Source organism: Girardinichthys multiradiatus, chromosome 10 (assembly GCF_021462225.1).
Source record: "Girardinichthys multiradiatus isolate DD_20200921_A chromosome 10, DD_fGirMul_XY1, whole genome shotgun sequence".
NCBI lineage: Eukaryota > Metazoa > Chordata > Actinopteri > Cyprinodontiformes > Goodeidae > Girardinichthys > Girardinichthys multiradiatus.
The window spans coordinates 20,633,230-20,649,055 of record NC_061803.1 but is presented as its reverse complement, the minus strand read 5'-3'; the positions used below and the strand labels follow the sequence as shown (position 1 = coordinate 20,649,055).

Below are 15,826 nucleotides of genomic sequence, written 5' to 3'. Positions count from 1 at the left end.
AAGAGCCCCATTTCCTCTCTGCTAATTACTGTAATCAATGACCGCCCTGCCACCGTGTTACCCAGCGTCCTGTTCTGCGTTCTGCTTACATGCTCTAAATGGCTTTAAGGCAAGTGCATTGCAATCCTATGAAATGGTTACTGCTCAGAAGAGAAGCTGGACTGTGTTTTCTTTGTGGCGCATTGTGAATAAAACTTGTGAGTATAAGCTTGAAAGAAAACAAACACACTGAGCCATTAGCAGTGTTTCTGGGTATTGTATTTCTTACAGCAGGCTGTAGCAATGATTCTCAAAGCCAAGTGCAACGTCCAATACCTCTGTTACATATTTCATCTGATTGTTTTTGAGCTGCTTTATTTGTTTTTTGAGATTTATAATGTTTTCCTTCAAAGTTATTGTTGTTTTGGCATTTACAGTTAAGCTATTAGGGTCAAAATAAGCCCACCTATAGGAGCCATGCACATTTTATAAAACCATACTTTTTACGTTTCCTTTGTTTGATTTGTTCCTGCACACTGGCTGAGCGGAACAAGGCACATTTCTTTCCAAAACAACTTTTAGGTTTAGGTTCCTGAGGTTATTTCTTCTTTGGCATGTTGGGAGCTGAGTGTTTCCTTTAAAATGCAAAGAAAGTTTGATAATTCTTATGTCTTAAGTGTGCACTCGAGTGTATCAGTGACATAATAGTGGAATAAAAACAGTGTGCACCGTGGCAGCGTTTCACTCCTGGCAGCGGTCCTGCAGGGCATAACCCACTTCTGATGTTTGCTAACGTGCTGACTCAAGCTCCGATCAGTCCTCTTATTTCTTAATGATTAAGCAGACCTGCTTGTGTGTGTGTGGTTGCGGTGACTCACACAGCAGAAATGCAAACCTCCAGCTGGCTTTACAGAGAGGCCAAGAACTTGTGCCAGAAACCTCAGTAAGTATTTCGGCGTGGGCTTGTCGGGGGTATGTGCCGCTCTCAGCCAATCGGCTTGCAGTTTTAAGCACGGAAGTTGTGGCTTGGAACTTTTGTTAACACAGCAAAGAGCGAAGCGAAAGAATTGCAGATGGGAGCTGTTTATAGCCTCTGTAGTTTGGTAACTGTATAACCAGAAATAAATAAATGAATTCTTGAATATATCATTTAGAAATTAAAATACATCAAATACATATATCTAAATGATAAATTAACTAAATAGGTCACTGAAGCTGGAGTCAAACTGACGATCTGACAATTCCCACTAAGTCACGGACGCCCCCAACTTTTGTCAGTCTCTTTAAAGTTAATGAATTTGAATCAAATTTGAACAATAATTGGTTTTTATTCCTTAAATTAATGTATTTACAATTACCTAATCTACATAATTATTTGATTATTTATCTTTTCGATGCATTTATTATTTATTTTATTATTAAACATTTTAAATGTGTTTGTGTTTTTCATTTAATACTTTACCCAGAGTCCAATCCATGTGAAAACAAGTCCAGGCTTAATTATGCAAGGATATTCGGAAAATACCGGCTCGTTTTGCATCTGGTTTCATACCGTCGCTTAGTCTGACGGTTCTTTTGCTTTATGTTGAGAACATGGGAAATCTCCAACACGGACTTAAAATGCTGTGCAAATCTGTCAAGATCATATTTTATCCTCTGAGATGCGCGTCGTGTATTCACGTAAGCTGCTTCTATCGGTGAAGCATGTTATCTTTCAAAACCAATCACATATATATAGAATATTGATGACGTATTACAGATATTTCCAGTTCCCACGGTCCCTGAATGCAACAGCTGGGAATATGTTGTTCAGCCGCCGTGTTGAGCTGTCAGTCATTATTCCGCACCCCCATGATCTGAGGCCCCGCCCCCCACGCCAAAACAGGGCCAAAGGTTTGAAGCTGAAAAAAAAATCTGCAAATTCGAAAAGAAATCTTGAGTCTGAAAAGTAGTTTTGGACTTTTTTTTTTTCCAGTTTCACATCTGTTTTTTTTCTGCTACAAAACTTCTTTTTTCAGTTTTCACATTTTTTTGGGGGGGAGGTTTAAAATAATTTTTCAGGTTCAAATGTTTTTCGTTTGAACAAACTTTTATTTTTCAGGTTCACATTTTTTTCATTTGAACAAACTTTATGGCCCCAATTTAGCTCTATACCACAGACTCTTTATCACATTTGAGTCAGGACCTTGGCTAAGCAAGTCCAAAATTTTAATATTATTTCCAGTCAGAAGAAACATGTTGGTAACATTTAAAGATTACTCGTACTCGTACTCGTCGTCTTCCGCTTATCCGGGACCGGGTCGCAGGGACAGCAGATTCAGCAGAGACGCCCAGACGTCCCTCTCTCCAGACACCTCCTCCAGCTCCTCCAGGGGGAGCCCAAGGCGTTCCCAGGCCAGCCGAGAGACATAGTGCCTCCAGCGTGTCCTGGGCCGTCCCCTGGGCCTCCTCCCGGTGGGATGTGCCTGGAACACCTCCCGAGGAAGGCGTCCAAGAGGCATCCGGTATAGATGCCCGATCCACCTCAACTGGCTCCTCTCGATGTGGAGGAGCAGCGGCTCTACTCCGAGCCCCTCCCGGATGCCGGATGGCCGAGCTCCTCACCCTATCTCTAAGGGAGTGCCCGGCCACCCTACGGAGGAAGCTCATTTCAGCCACTTGTATCCGGGATCTCGTTCTTTCGGTTTTGACCCAAAGTTCATGGCCATAGGTGAGGGTAGGAACGTAGACCGACTGGTAAATTGAGAGCTTTGCTTTTCGGCTCAGCTCTCTCTTCACCACAATGGACCGGCACAGCGCCCCCATTACAGTGGCAGCCGCACCGATCCGTCTGTCGATCTCCCGCTCCCTTCTTCCCTCACTCGTGAACAAGACCCCGAGATACTTAAACTCCTCCACTTGAGGCAGGAACTCCCCTCCAACCTGAAGAGGACAAGCCACCCTTTTCCGGTCGAGTACCATGGCCTCGGACTTGGAGGATCTGATCCTCACCCAGCCTCTTCACACTCGGCTGTGAACCGCCACAGCGCATGCTGTAGGTCTTGGCTAGAGGGGGCCAGCAGGACCACGTCACAGAAGAAACGAAATCCACTGGTCCCCCAACCAGACCCCCTCTGGCCCTTGACTGTGTCTAGAAATCCTGTCCATAAAAGTTATGAACAGGACCGGTGACAAAGGGCAGCCCTGCCGGAGTCCAACATGCATTTAAAGATTACTTTAAACCTAATTCTGTCAGGGGCATGAATAATTTTGGGCTTAATGTAATTATATGTTTTAATTTATGACAATATCAGATGTTTGGCACTCTTTAGGCTGAATTTTAAAAAATGAAGTTGAGATATTTTTGGTAGAAACATTAGAGCCAGTCAGTTAAAGAATTAAAGAAACGCTTCATCACTTGGCAAAATTAAAATAAAACCAAGCTTTAAGAAAATAGAAATACAAATTAAAAAGATCCCCTGCAGCTCTAACTAAATCCTGATGTGTTTAAATTACATAGTTTCTTTGTTCCTGTCCCTCACAGTATGTTACCTTAGCCACTCAGATCAGATCAAATGACTCTATATCAAACAGACTTTTGATTTACTGCTGGTGTTTCTGGCTTTAAACAGAGCAGTATAAAGTGAAGTAAAAATCTCCTGCTGTTTCTCTGGACTGCTATCTTAGATTAGGGTTTCAACAGATAAAACAATGTTCCCCATGTTAGCACATTTAATCTCTTTTTGTCTTTGGTTGTTCTGAGAGCTGGTATGGAAACCTGCAGAAAATCTTTATTAATTTCAAACTTGGATGAAGATCCTTTCCACTGCATGCATGCCAAAGATTACAGGCTAACCATATGTACCCTGCTGAGTGCAACAATACAGCTCCCTCATGCCTCTGTAAATCAATATGCACTTTAACTTGTTGACAAACTGAACAAAGGAGAAACCGGGTCATGTGCACTCATATACACAACAGAAACCGCTAAATAATAAATACTGTTTTGCTGACTCATTAGGGTTCTAGTGAGATTGAAGTGCAAACACAATCCCGTCAGCATTTATTAGCATTATTATTTTTTTGCACTCAATATTTGCTTACAATTTAAAGTTAAAATGTGAGCCTGTTTGTGCCATCGTATTGAGCTTTAATTCAGAGTTTATGATACTGTTTCTGAAATAATTTTCAATCTAGCTAGTATTAGCAGTCCAAACTAAAGTTAGCATGTTATTAAAGCTAGATGCCGCAGAAAGTATCCATTTAAATTTGATTAAACAATATTTCAAAAGTGTTGGAATTTTTTTTTTATTTAGTCTGAAAGAGAGGTAAAACACTCAAGTCTCCTCCTGTTATTTCTGTAAAAGCTAGCACACAGCTTCTAAGCTAGTGTCAGGACTGCGAGCTTATATTAGCAGGTTAGAAGTGCCAAAAGTAGTTGTTAACTGTTTAAAACTAGAGCCATTGCTTTAAAGCTCAAGGGATTGCTAATTATCAATTTAATAAATTTTTGCCCTGTGGCCACCATTTTAGCAGATAACAATTTTTCGTAAAGTTTTTAGTACATTTTAGGTGTGAATTCAGTAATTTTTATAATTGCTGTTGCTTAATCCTGCTTTATTATCTGCTTCCAGGGTGTGTATTATAAATAGTTTGAACTAAATCCAAAGCACCAGCAAGAAAAGCATAACACCTCTTTACCACTAACTTGTGCTAACGTATGCTTGTAACAAGGAAGATTGACATACAAATGCAGCAAAGAAAGGAGGAGAAGAAAAGATCATCAACTGGGCGGACTGGCGTAGCGGTAGAGCACACCACTCAAATACGGAGGCCTCAGTTCCGACCTGGAGACCTCTGCTGCAAGTCTTTTCCATCTCTCCACCTCACTTCCTGTCTGTCTACTTTTGGAAAAATAAAAATAAAAGCCACTAGTACTACAAAATTTAAAAAAAGAATATAGCATGTACATTCTGTAGCAGAGAAAATAATATTGTTTTATTTAATCTGATTTTCAGTTTATGCTCTGATTGCAGACAGAAATGTGGATTTTCCCCAGAGATTCTCACTGCCTGGCATTTCCTGCCTTGGGATGGCCCTGTTCAAATTATAGGAATTTGTAGCCTTGGTTTAATGGCCCAAAATAATACATCCACTACTATGCAGTGCCTTGCTTTGTTCTTTTTCTCATCTTCAGTGGTGTTGCCCACTCTTTTCTTTTATGTTTTGTATCTCATTTTCATTGTGTTTAAATGTGTGTAGATAGTTTATTCAGGAAAAGAAATGGTAGTCTTTGGTTAGTAAGGAGAGAAACTTGGCAGCTGTAAGCCAACATCTACAGCATGGGACCCAGCAGGGCATTCAGTTAACAAGAACTGGTGCACACAAACATGACTCAGGTGTCTCCATTTATTAGGGATTTCTCAAGGCTACACATAGTGGGATAAAACAAATCAGTGATGCTTAACCTGTTATGGACTTTATTGTGAATTTTTACACCTCTAATTTCCAATGATAGCACAAGGATTACCACCGCTCTGTTGTAGTCCCAGAAGAATCAGCCTGAATACATACTACTGTATTATCTTTACTTGATGTATGTGGGGTTAAGGTTGATCTTGATGTTCTGGGAGATCTGTGTGTTAAAAACAAAATATAAGGCAGAGTTTTAAAAAGTTGTATGCAAGAAACTTGTAAAGTAGCTGCAGCATGTGAGGAATGTTTGTGTCAGCTTTCAGATTTATGGGGACCATCATTCAACCGTGTTGAAAGTGCACCTGCATATTATGATGGGTTGGAGCCAAAATGTCTCTAAAAAATCACTTTGCTATAACATAAATTTAGAAATAAATAATATACTAAATACACTACTGGTCAAAAGTTTTAAAACCAATTTCTCATATAATGGTTTTCTTTACGTTTGACTATTAACGTTGTACATAGATTCTCACTGAAGGCAACAAAACTGTGAATGAACACATGTGAAATTATGTAGCAAACAAAAATTTGTAAAAGAACTTTAAATATGTTTTATATTTTAGATTCCTTAAAGTAGTCGCCCTTTGCTGTGATGACTGAAATATTAACCTTTGGCCGTCTCTCCATGAACCTCTGGGAATTTCTTTTAAGACTCTTTGAAAACCATTTCAGGTGACCTCCTCATGAAGCTCATGGAGAGAACGCCAAGAGAGCAAAGCAGTAATGAGAGCAAAGGGAGGTAGTTTGAAGAATCTAAAATATTAACATTTTTAGAGGTTTTTCACACATTTTGTTTACTAGATAATTCCATGTTTGTTCATTCACAGTTTTGTTGCCTTTGGCGAGAATCTACATACAATGTAAATAGTCATGAAAATAGAGAGACCTTTTAGAGAGAAAGTGTATATAAAACTTTTGACCAGTAGTGTACATTTAGAAGTTTAACTTACTTTAAAATAACAATTACAGCTCTTTATGGTTAGTTTTTTTATTTGTACAGTTCTGTGCAAAAGTTTTAAATTACACTTGAAATTTATACTGTGATATTTCCTGTCACTCATTTTTGCCAAGTTTTGACCCCCCAAGGACAATTTTCACTGATCACTGTTTCTTTTTGTCTCAAAAACCATGGTATAACTAAACAAGATAAAATAACAGCATTTAAAATAGATTTTGTAGTCTTCCAGCCATAAACAGTCATTAATTGTTTAGATTTGGAGCCGAGACAATGTGATGCGGCTGGGAGAGATAGCATTCACTGGAAAACTGGCTTTAATAATATTTTAGAATAGAGATATAATTATTGTGGAGTTTTGTACCTTACAGCAGTAAGCATGGTTAGCGTGACTAGCATTTCCAAAATAGCACTCTGTATTTTCTTGAGAATGTAGATCATCACCTTAGTTCTGAGATATACAAAAGGCTCTTAACTTTACCAATTTCAGCATGTTCCATGATAGCTGGAGGTTGAAACCTCGATATGATGATAAAGAGCAGCCTTTTCTTTTTAGCCTTTCTGTTATTTAGGAAAATGTTGCTCTCAATCACTCTCTGGTACCCTAAATGAACCACCATGTCTTAACAAGTTGTAAATGATACAGTTTCCCTTGAAATAGCTTCTGAAATTTCTGTGCTTCCTGTTTGAAAATGGCTAGCTTTGAGTCTTCACTCAGTGACGATTTCCTTACCGTATTGCTATCAGCATAAGTGCGTATTCCAAAAAAAAAAAAAAAAACAGTGAGTTTTTGGGTTTCCAATTGGTCAGTCATCTGTGAGCGCTAATCAAGCTAAAGATAATCTGATTCCTATTTTTGTCTCGTCAGTGCGTGTTAATATTATCTTTGAATGTGGGAAATTTGACTGAACTGTTATTTAGAACTGTTGAGACCACTTTAAAAGATTAAAGAAATCATAGTTAGAAGGAAAAAAAATAAAAATGAGACTTCTGCACAAAATGTTTACAGGATTTTTTAGAGCAACAATCACATGCGTAAAGGTATGAGTCATAATGATCAAACTTGTTTGCTCAAACCACTGAATCAATCACAGACTCATGTTAACCCATCAGCTCACTGATGTTCCAATGTTTTACCCTTCAGCATCCCACACAGCTTCACAAAAGTTGTCTAGCACAGCCATTTAGTGTCAGGCTACAATGCTCTTGAGCTTTGAGTTGCTTTTGATGACACTCATTCCAAGTGTAATTAATTAAACATAGACATTGATCAACAAATTAGGCAGCATGACAGTTAATGAAGATAACCAAGGGCCTTCACTAATAAGATAGATGATTATATAGCCTTGCAAAATGTGATTTGCTGCTGCATGCAGAGGTCAGTGAGAGGACACACAAACATTTGCAGTAGAGGCAGGATGGTACCAATTCTTATTTCCCAAGGCCCCTAAGGTCCCATGTTATTTTAATGTTTCCCATCTGACATCGGCTATGCATGTTTGGCTCCTTAAGATGACAGCGCAGGGGAGAGCCAGCGTAGCTGCCCTGTGTCCTGCAGTACCTGACTTTACTCTGTATGTGTGTGTTAGATGATGACAGATGAGTACATCCAGCTTGTTAGTTCTAGCAGAGCAGAGCCTTTGGCGGCATGATTATGAGTCACCAGGCTTGCGCATGAGTCTTGGTTTTTGGATCATGTGTTGTCGCAATAGCTAACTACAATTGTCCTATAAATTGGCAACAACTGAAGTGAGCACAGATCCTTTCTCAAACAGCTTTTTGACAATAGGAGCGAATGTACCAATAGTGGAATCTTACTCCATGCTGTCATGTGTTTAATTTTCCCAGTTGAGCTGATCAGAATGTTTGTAAAGGCGGATCAGTCATCTGAGGAGCAGTATTACAGTCATTATCCATTCTTAAGTTTTAACATTTATATGATCTGGTCTGTTCCAAGTATTTAAATCAAACATCAAGTGTACGAAACAAATACTCCTCTGTCATTATTTTTTAAACAAAAACTAAGCGGGATGGAAAAATTGCATTAGGAAAAACTATGTACCTTTCTGCTGCTTTAAGGGATTCTAGTCGCAGAAGTTGCAGTCAGATGCTGCAAAGTAAACCATCTAATTACCTGTTTGTTATCAGTATGAGCACATTAATTAATACGGGAATTTTGCCACGTTGCTCCCACAGTCAACTCACGGCCAGGATGGAAAGACAGCAGCAATGACCTTGCATGACACCTTGCAGCCATTTAGTCAACCAAAGATCCTCTGTACACCAAAGTATTGTAGAGTCAAATGTGAGGCCACAGCTTAACCTTGATCCAAACTGGGGGATCAATGGAACTATGAACCCACACACAACAGCTAATCTACAACCAATGAAGAGTCCACTCTGAAAAAGAAAAGAATCAAGGAGGGTGATACAATGGATTCAATATGATTGAAATTCTGGGGAGGGGCCTAAGGAGAGCTCTGCAGAGACAGCTGTACACAAACTTCAATGAACTGAAGTGACATCAGAAATAAGAGTTGTCCAGCCTTCCTCCAGAGCAGAGAGACTGAAGTCAGACGGTAAATGATTGCTGAGAGTTATTGGTGTGGCTCTGCAAGCTGTTCCATCATCGGTGTGCTTAGATTTTTGGTATTTCATTTTGCTTTGATCTTTTTAATAAATAATGGCAATTTGGACTCTGTTGTGTGTTATTGTATATTTGAGGTTAGATTTACATACTTTAAAACCTAATGAAACTGATTATTGCTTTGTTAAATGAAATGCTAGAATCTAAGGGGTAGGGGAAAGTATACCATGACTGGTTTTATTTATGAATCTGGTGTTAATTCTGCTAATAGATGTTGGCACAGGGAGGCCACTTCTATCATAATATCAGTCTCACGGGTAACCCAAACACTCCATGATCCTGACAGGATATATGGGCATAGACGATGGACGGACAGACAGACGGACCAAACACATTCAGCTGCTCAGAAACATCCCAAAACGGGCTGTGCATCTAAAATCTTCAGCTGAAATTTCAACGACATCAAAAAAACATGTTTGCCTTTACAGTTCTGCAAGCAGAAAGATTAATTAAAATGCCTGAAAGGAGGTAGAGCACATATCAAAGGTTGGTGTAAAAGAGGAGAATGTTATCAGGAGGCCCGATTACAGGATTCATTTTGGTATGGAGACTTCATTGATGATTATGTTTCAGTATGATATTTTACTAATATTTATTCTCTGCAAAGTGAAAGAGCCTGACCTATTCACCAGCAATACGTCTAGCAAGGAATGCAAAGTAGTTCTTGCGCAAACAAGAAGGAAAATGGGGTGAACAGCAGATAGCCGATTCTTTTACTTTCTGGTACATATTTGCTTTTCAGAGAAAATTCTATGCAAAACTCTTATCGGAGCTCCTCTTCTGGTTGCTCTGGTCTTCTGTGTTTTGTTCATTCTTTTACAGTGCCTTGAAAAATATTAACTTGAACGTCTTCACAATTGTCATGTTACAACCAAACTCTGATGTATTTGTGTTAGGATTTTATGGGATACTGGCTCAAAGTTCGCAAGTTGCAAGGGGAAAGGAAAGATTACATGCTTTTTATTATTATTATTTTGAATGAAGAGTAGCAAGAAGGAGGCCATTGTTTATCAAGCCATGTAGAGGACAAAGTAGCCATGTGGAGGGTGGTATTTTATCTGGTCAGATGAGACCAGAAACATTACTATTTGGCCTAATGCTATGTCCCAAATGCTGTGTGTCAGAAATGTTTAAATTTCTCATCTCCCTAAATGCACTACCACCACGGCCAGAGATGGTGGTGGCAGCTTCATAATGTGGGAATGTTTATTTTTCAACAGGGACAGAAAAGCTGGTCAGAGTTATTATTAAGATGAATGGAGCAAAAAACACGACAATCAAGGAAGAAAACCGGTTGGAAGCAGCAAAAAAACTTGAGACACCTTCTAATAGGACAGCAACCCTAAACATCCAGCCTGAATAGATGCAATGGAATGGGTTTGTTTAAAGCATATTCATGGGTCAAAACTGGCCACTTAAAACCCAAACTTATATGCAATATAGGATCTATGCAAAGAACTGTTCAGAGACCCTCCCCATCCAATCTGACTGAGCTTGAGCTGTTTTGCAAAGTAGTGCAAATAATCCAGTCTCTCAGATGTGGTGATAGCATTGTTTTTCACACTGTATTGCAAATGTATTGTAATCTCAATATCAGTGTCTCCATTATTAACATCAAAGAGCTGCTTGGGGTGCAATAAATCTTAGCCAATAATATAAATACCATGCTACTTAACCCAAAACAGACCAACATTAACTCTGTAGACAGAACTATTTGTATATGTACCACAAATCACACCATGATAAATCAAATCATTAAATCAACCAATAAAATCACATATTGTAAATCACATTTGTATCCTACAAAAGTATTCATACACCTCTCCATCCCCTATTACGTCAGTTACCCTCACAGATTTGATGACAATCTTGTTTCTGTTTTCAGGACTTCACTGTGATTGAGAACTGTGAAGCATTTGAGAAACATCATAGGTAAGATCTTCACCTGCTTTCAGTATAATGGGCGATTAATAGCAATGGGCTTATGTTATTATTTTTTTCATTTGTAGAGAGTTTGCAACTTGTGCGTTTTTATGCTTGCATTCATACAGGCTTCATTTGACACTGTGCACTTTAATCCTTCAGTGTGACGTTATTTTTAAGGCTCTGTATGTTCTTCAATGGGTTTGAGGGAGTTTTGAAAAAGAAGTGTCCATTAAACCTGATCCTCCTCAAAATTGAGGATGGAAAAAAAAGATGTGTATTTACACTTTACTTTTATAAATGTGACATTTTCTGCAGATTTAGTTAAAAACCTTTTGGGGATTAAAACCTAGTCCTTCATCTCAACCTGAGGGTTGGAAATGGTAATACTGTTTCTTTCTTGACTTCTTTCTTTCTCACAGAAAAGAAGCAAAATGTCCTTTTGGTTGTTTCTAAAGTTGATATCACCCCACCTCTGTAGAGAGTGCACAGCATTTGACCACCATGGGACCCCTCCTGCTGTCATATTTTATTCAACAGAAACTGTCAGGTTGGAATTCCCAATCCTCTTAAAGCTGGGATATTGGAAACTACTTGCTCCAAGCATCCATGGAAAAGTAAAATATATCGGCAACATTTTACTGTTCTGTTAGTCAGACATTGGTTGCCATGAGATTCATACAGAATGTTAACTTTGAGTAAAGATTTCATATTTTCATGGTACTCACACAAAGAATTTTACTGGATGGATGGATGATAATAAATTACTTTTCCATTTCTGACCAACCAACAAAATGGCATTTTTCTGACCCATTTTAACTTAGAGCTTTCTTTAGGTAACCCAGTTCATTTTCACAGATTCGGTCAGTAACATCATTGGGTTGTTACCTTATTTACTGCTTTAAACAGCTGTAACAATAATTTGCATTCAGCAAACTATCGTGCGATGCATTGTCAGCTTCAACATATTACACCACCCTTGTGGGTTGGATTAATTATCTGCACTAGCACAAACATATTTAGGTCTTTCTAGACTTGAAATATATGCTTCACATGTTTTCTCCAACAGTTTTTGCATGTCTTGTTTTAACCAGGAAAGAGGGAAGGCAACAAGAAACCCTAGAGATACTTTAGATGCTGTTTTATAATGAGATAGAATACAAATCACTCACAGCTTTGTTAATCAGGTGTAATTTATGCAGGCTGCCACGAAGTAAAGTGAAGAGAAATCTTTAAGAAAATGCTACAACACGACCGGCCTGGTTGCTGATTATATTATTAATGGCTCCCTTTTGACCTGTAGATCTGACTGATATGAGCCCTGCTGGCATGTTAACATTAATCGACTGTCCATTAGTCTAATGATGGGTCACATGATGAGGCACGGGCAGCTGGTGAAGGGCAGCCTGCTGGTGATCTGAGGAGATCTGGTTGGACAACTCTGTTATAGATTCTAAAATAGAGCTGATATAAATAAGGACAAAAAGGCTTGTAAATTGCAGTTTGTGGTTTGTAGAACAGGTAGACGATGAAGCCCACCTAGAAAATATTATGTACTAAAATGTCCAGAATTTGGATTTGGAGAAGGCTTACTGCCGTTTGCCACGGGGCATTGTTTGGAGTGCTGTAGGAGTACAGAGTGCAAGAGATATTTGTGGTACATCTAAAGGAAGAGCTGTATTCTCATCCACCTTCCCATGTACTCTGACCCTGCTGAAAAAAAGCATCCGCACAGCAGGCTGCTGCCAACACCATGTTTCAACATGGGGATGTTGTGTTCAGGCTGATGTGGGCAGTTACTTTTCCACCACACATAGCATTTTGCATCTCGACAAGAAAGTGTCAGAGATGCATTTGAAGGGCTCTTCCAGCGGTCCCCTTTACAATGCAGAGAGCAATCTTTACTCTTGAAAAAGATGCAAAATATGTATTTTAAAATAACTGTATTTATTTTTTATTTTCAAATAACAATATAAAATTTTTCAATTTTTATGTTTTAAAGGAAAGGAAAGAAAAACAAGTTTCTTTTCTAAAACATGGACATCTATTGAAGCCCTATATTGTTTGCAAAGCTCAACTAAAACGTCCTGATTTTATTGCCAAATGTTAAACATGGCTTCAGGCGCAGTGTACACAACAGTGATCCTTTGTAAACATTTTACATCGCCAAGATTCTCTGGTTACATTTTGGTCTGCTTAGGCATGGAGTCAGGAAGCATTGCACACACTTCCCCACCGATGTGTTTTGATTCCAGTCTTCTATCTGTGTCACTGTGATGCAGAATCTCCCTTCCAGTACAATCCTTGGCTCAGCTTAAATCACAGAAATCCTCTGTCTCTGTAGCTAGGCATCCCATTACTGCATCTCAATTCCACATATCTCCACCTATGATGCGTTTGCTTTGTTTGCTCCTTCTTTCCATTCTGGGTGTAATGGGGCTTACCAAGGTTACCCACTGTTCAGGTCACTTTGGAATACAAACCCCTGATTTTAACTTTATGCACATACATATCTTGACAGTCTCATTGAAACAAAGGCCACTTTTCTGCTCCTTTTTTGTCCTTATGTCGACCCAGGCCAAATCCCACTTAACGAATGGGAGCAGTGGGAGCAGCTGCAGGCTGGGAGTTCATCAGTGTTGCTCACTGTTACTCTGTATGTGGCCTACTGAGCCAGTTAGAGTAGAGTGTGTACGAGTCACAGCAGCTTGTTTGTTTTCAGTCGAGTCAGTGTAATAAATGAATGATGGAAGGATTTTAAAAAACTACTATCTAGCATATTATGATGTAATTTCACTTACTGCTGTACTTTGGTAAAAGTGCTCTGTAAATCTAATTTACTTGAATCTTTTTTACATTTTTGTCACGTTGCAACCACATAATCCAATGTATTTTATTCTGTTTTTTTATGATAGGTCTTTATATTTGTGAAAGGGAAAGAAAAGGATGTATTGGTTTTTAATTGTTTAACAAACAGAAATCTGAAAAGTGTGGCGGCATGTTTTATTCAGCCACAATAAATTCAATACCCCTTGATGAAATCAGACAATTCCCTTAAGATGTCCCCTAATTTGTAAATCTGATCAGTGTGACGTGTATTTATATTTACCCCAACTAAGTTGAACCACATTTTCTACAAATACAGCTTTAAACATGCAGTAGGTAACTTTTGTAAAAATTACATTTTTATATATTTGTTAAAACTGTCACTATGTCTTGACAGTAAGATATGAGACAGAAAATCTGGTAAAAAAAAAAAAAAAAAAATCAAGCTCCACTGGCTCCTCCCAGTGGTCCTAGTGCCATTTGCAGAAATACACAGGTAAGCAGAAGAAGACTGCTGCAAGTTCATGACTGACTCCACTGTGGGGGAGGGGCTGTGGAGGGAGGGCTGTAGCACAGCAGAGAGCAAGTGGGAGGGACCTGTAAGTTGTGCTTGTTCAAATATTTAGGCTCATGTTTAAGTTCATGGTTTTCTCAGAGCCCTCTACTACAGCTTTAGGTAATTTAAAGTACTGTATACCTCTGCCTGCTTTGGACATTTAGAGACTGACACACCATCTCCTTCGGCTCGCATTTGCCGACGCAGTTTCAAAAGTATAAATAGAACGTCACAAAATCTGTGTTGAATGAGCCGCTCTGTGTGGCTTTGTTTGCAAGTAATAGTTCGCTTGTAAAAAGTACAATGTGAAAGCAAACTGCACCAAACAAAAAAAATTTGAAAGAACTTTCCTCATTGTTTTCTTAGCAAAATATATAAACCATAGTCAGATTGGATAAAGAGCATTGGTGAACCTTAATTTCAAGTCTTGCAGCAGGTTGTCCATTGGATTTAGGTCGTGACTAGCTGGGTCATTCTAACACATGAAATGCTTGCAGCCTCTAGCAGGTTTTCTTCCCGGATTGTCCTGTATTTAGCTCTATCCATCTTTCCATCAACCTACCAGCTCCCCAGTCCCTTCTGAAGAAAAGCATCCCCACAGCACGATGTTGTCAATGCCATGGTACATTTGGTTAATGGTGTGTTGAGGATGACAGTATTAGTTGCAGTATTAGTTTTCCCCTCTTCACATAACGTTTTTTGCATGTATAATAAAAAGTTACATTGTGGTCTCATCTCACCAGAGCACATTCTTACACATTTTTGTTGTCACCTACATGTTTAAATCAACCTTCAAATGGGATGTCATTTTTTTAACAATAGCTTTTTCCAGCCAATACACCCATAAAGGCCAGATTTGTGTAGTGCATGACCAATAGTTGACATGTTGACAGATTCTCACACCTGAGCTGTGCATCTCTGTAGCCCCTTCAGGGCTACTGTTTGCTGTTTTTCTGATTAATGTTTGCTTGTCCAGCTTTAAGTTTTGTTTAGATTTTTACATCTGAAGAATTTAGAAATTTTGATTTCATATTTAGGCACTACTTGGAGTTGGTTTATTACACAATATCCCAATAAATTGCAGTAATTAAACAACATAAGTCCAATTTAGGCAGCTTAATAATTTCATCTGTGAAAAACTCACATTTTCCCTGATTCCAGTAAATAATGACCAAGTAGTCTGATTCAAAAGCATTAAATATAGCATAAAAGCAAAAAAATAGGGATATGCTTTTGCCACAGTAATGAATTAAATTGTCAACTTTTAAACCAGGAAAACCTTTAAACATTAGTTTCTGTGTGCATCTGTTACTAACTGCAGAGGGCTACATTCTTGGAAACGTGTTCTGTGAATCAAATACACAACACACGGCATTAACTCAGCCATGCTGCCTCTCTCTCCCGATGACCCTTCCTCCCCACGTCCTCTGTTGACTCTACTTTCTCTTTGATTGAGAAGAGCCTGTAGGGGGAGAGCATGCCA

The 15,826-nt window shown here is 38.8% G+C and overlaps 1 protein-coding gene across 2 annotated transcripts in view; it reads left to right on the top strand.

Moving 5' to 3' along the window:
* The window catches only part of LOC124875542 (thyroid hormone receptor alpha), a 173,946-nt gene that overhangs the window by 85,409 nt on the left and 72,711 nt on the right, over window positions 1-15,826 (top strand). For both annotated transcript variants that reach the window (XM_047377760.1, XM_047377759.1), the window contains one exon: window positions 10,924-10,970. The gene's annotated coding sequence lies outside the window, so the exon portion shown is untranslated. The remainder of the gene's footprint in view (window positions 1-10,923; window positions 10,971-15,826) is intronic.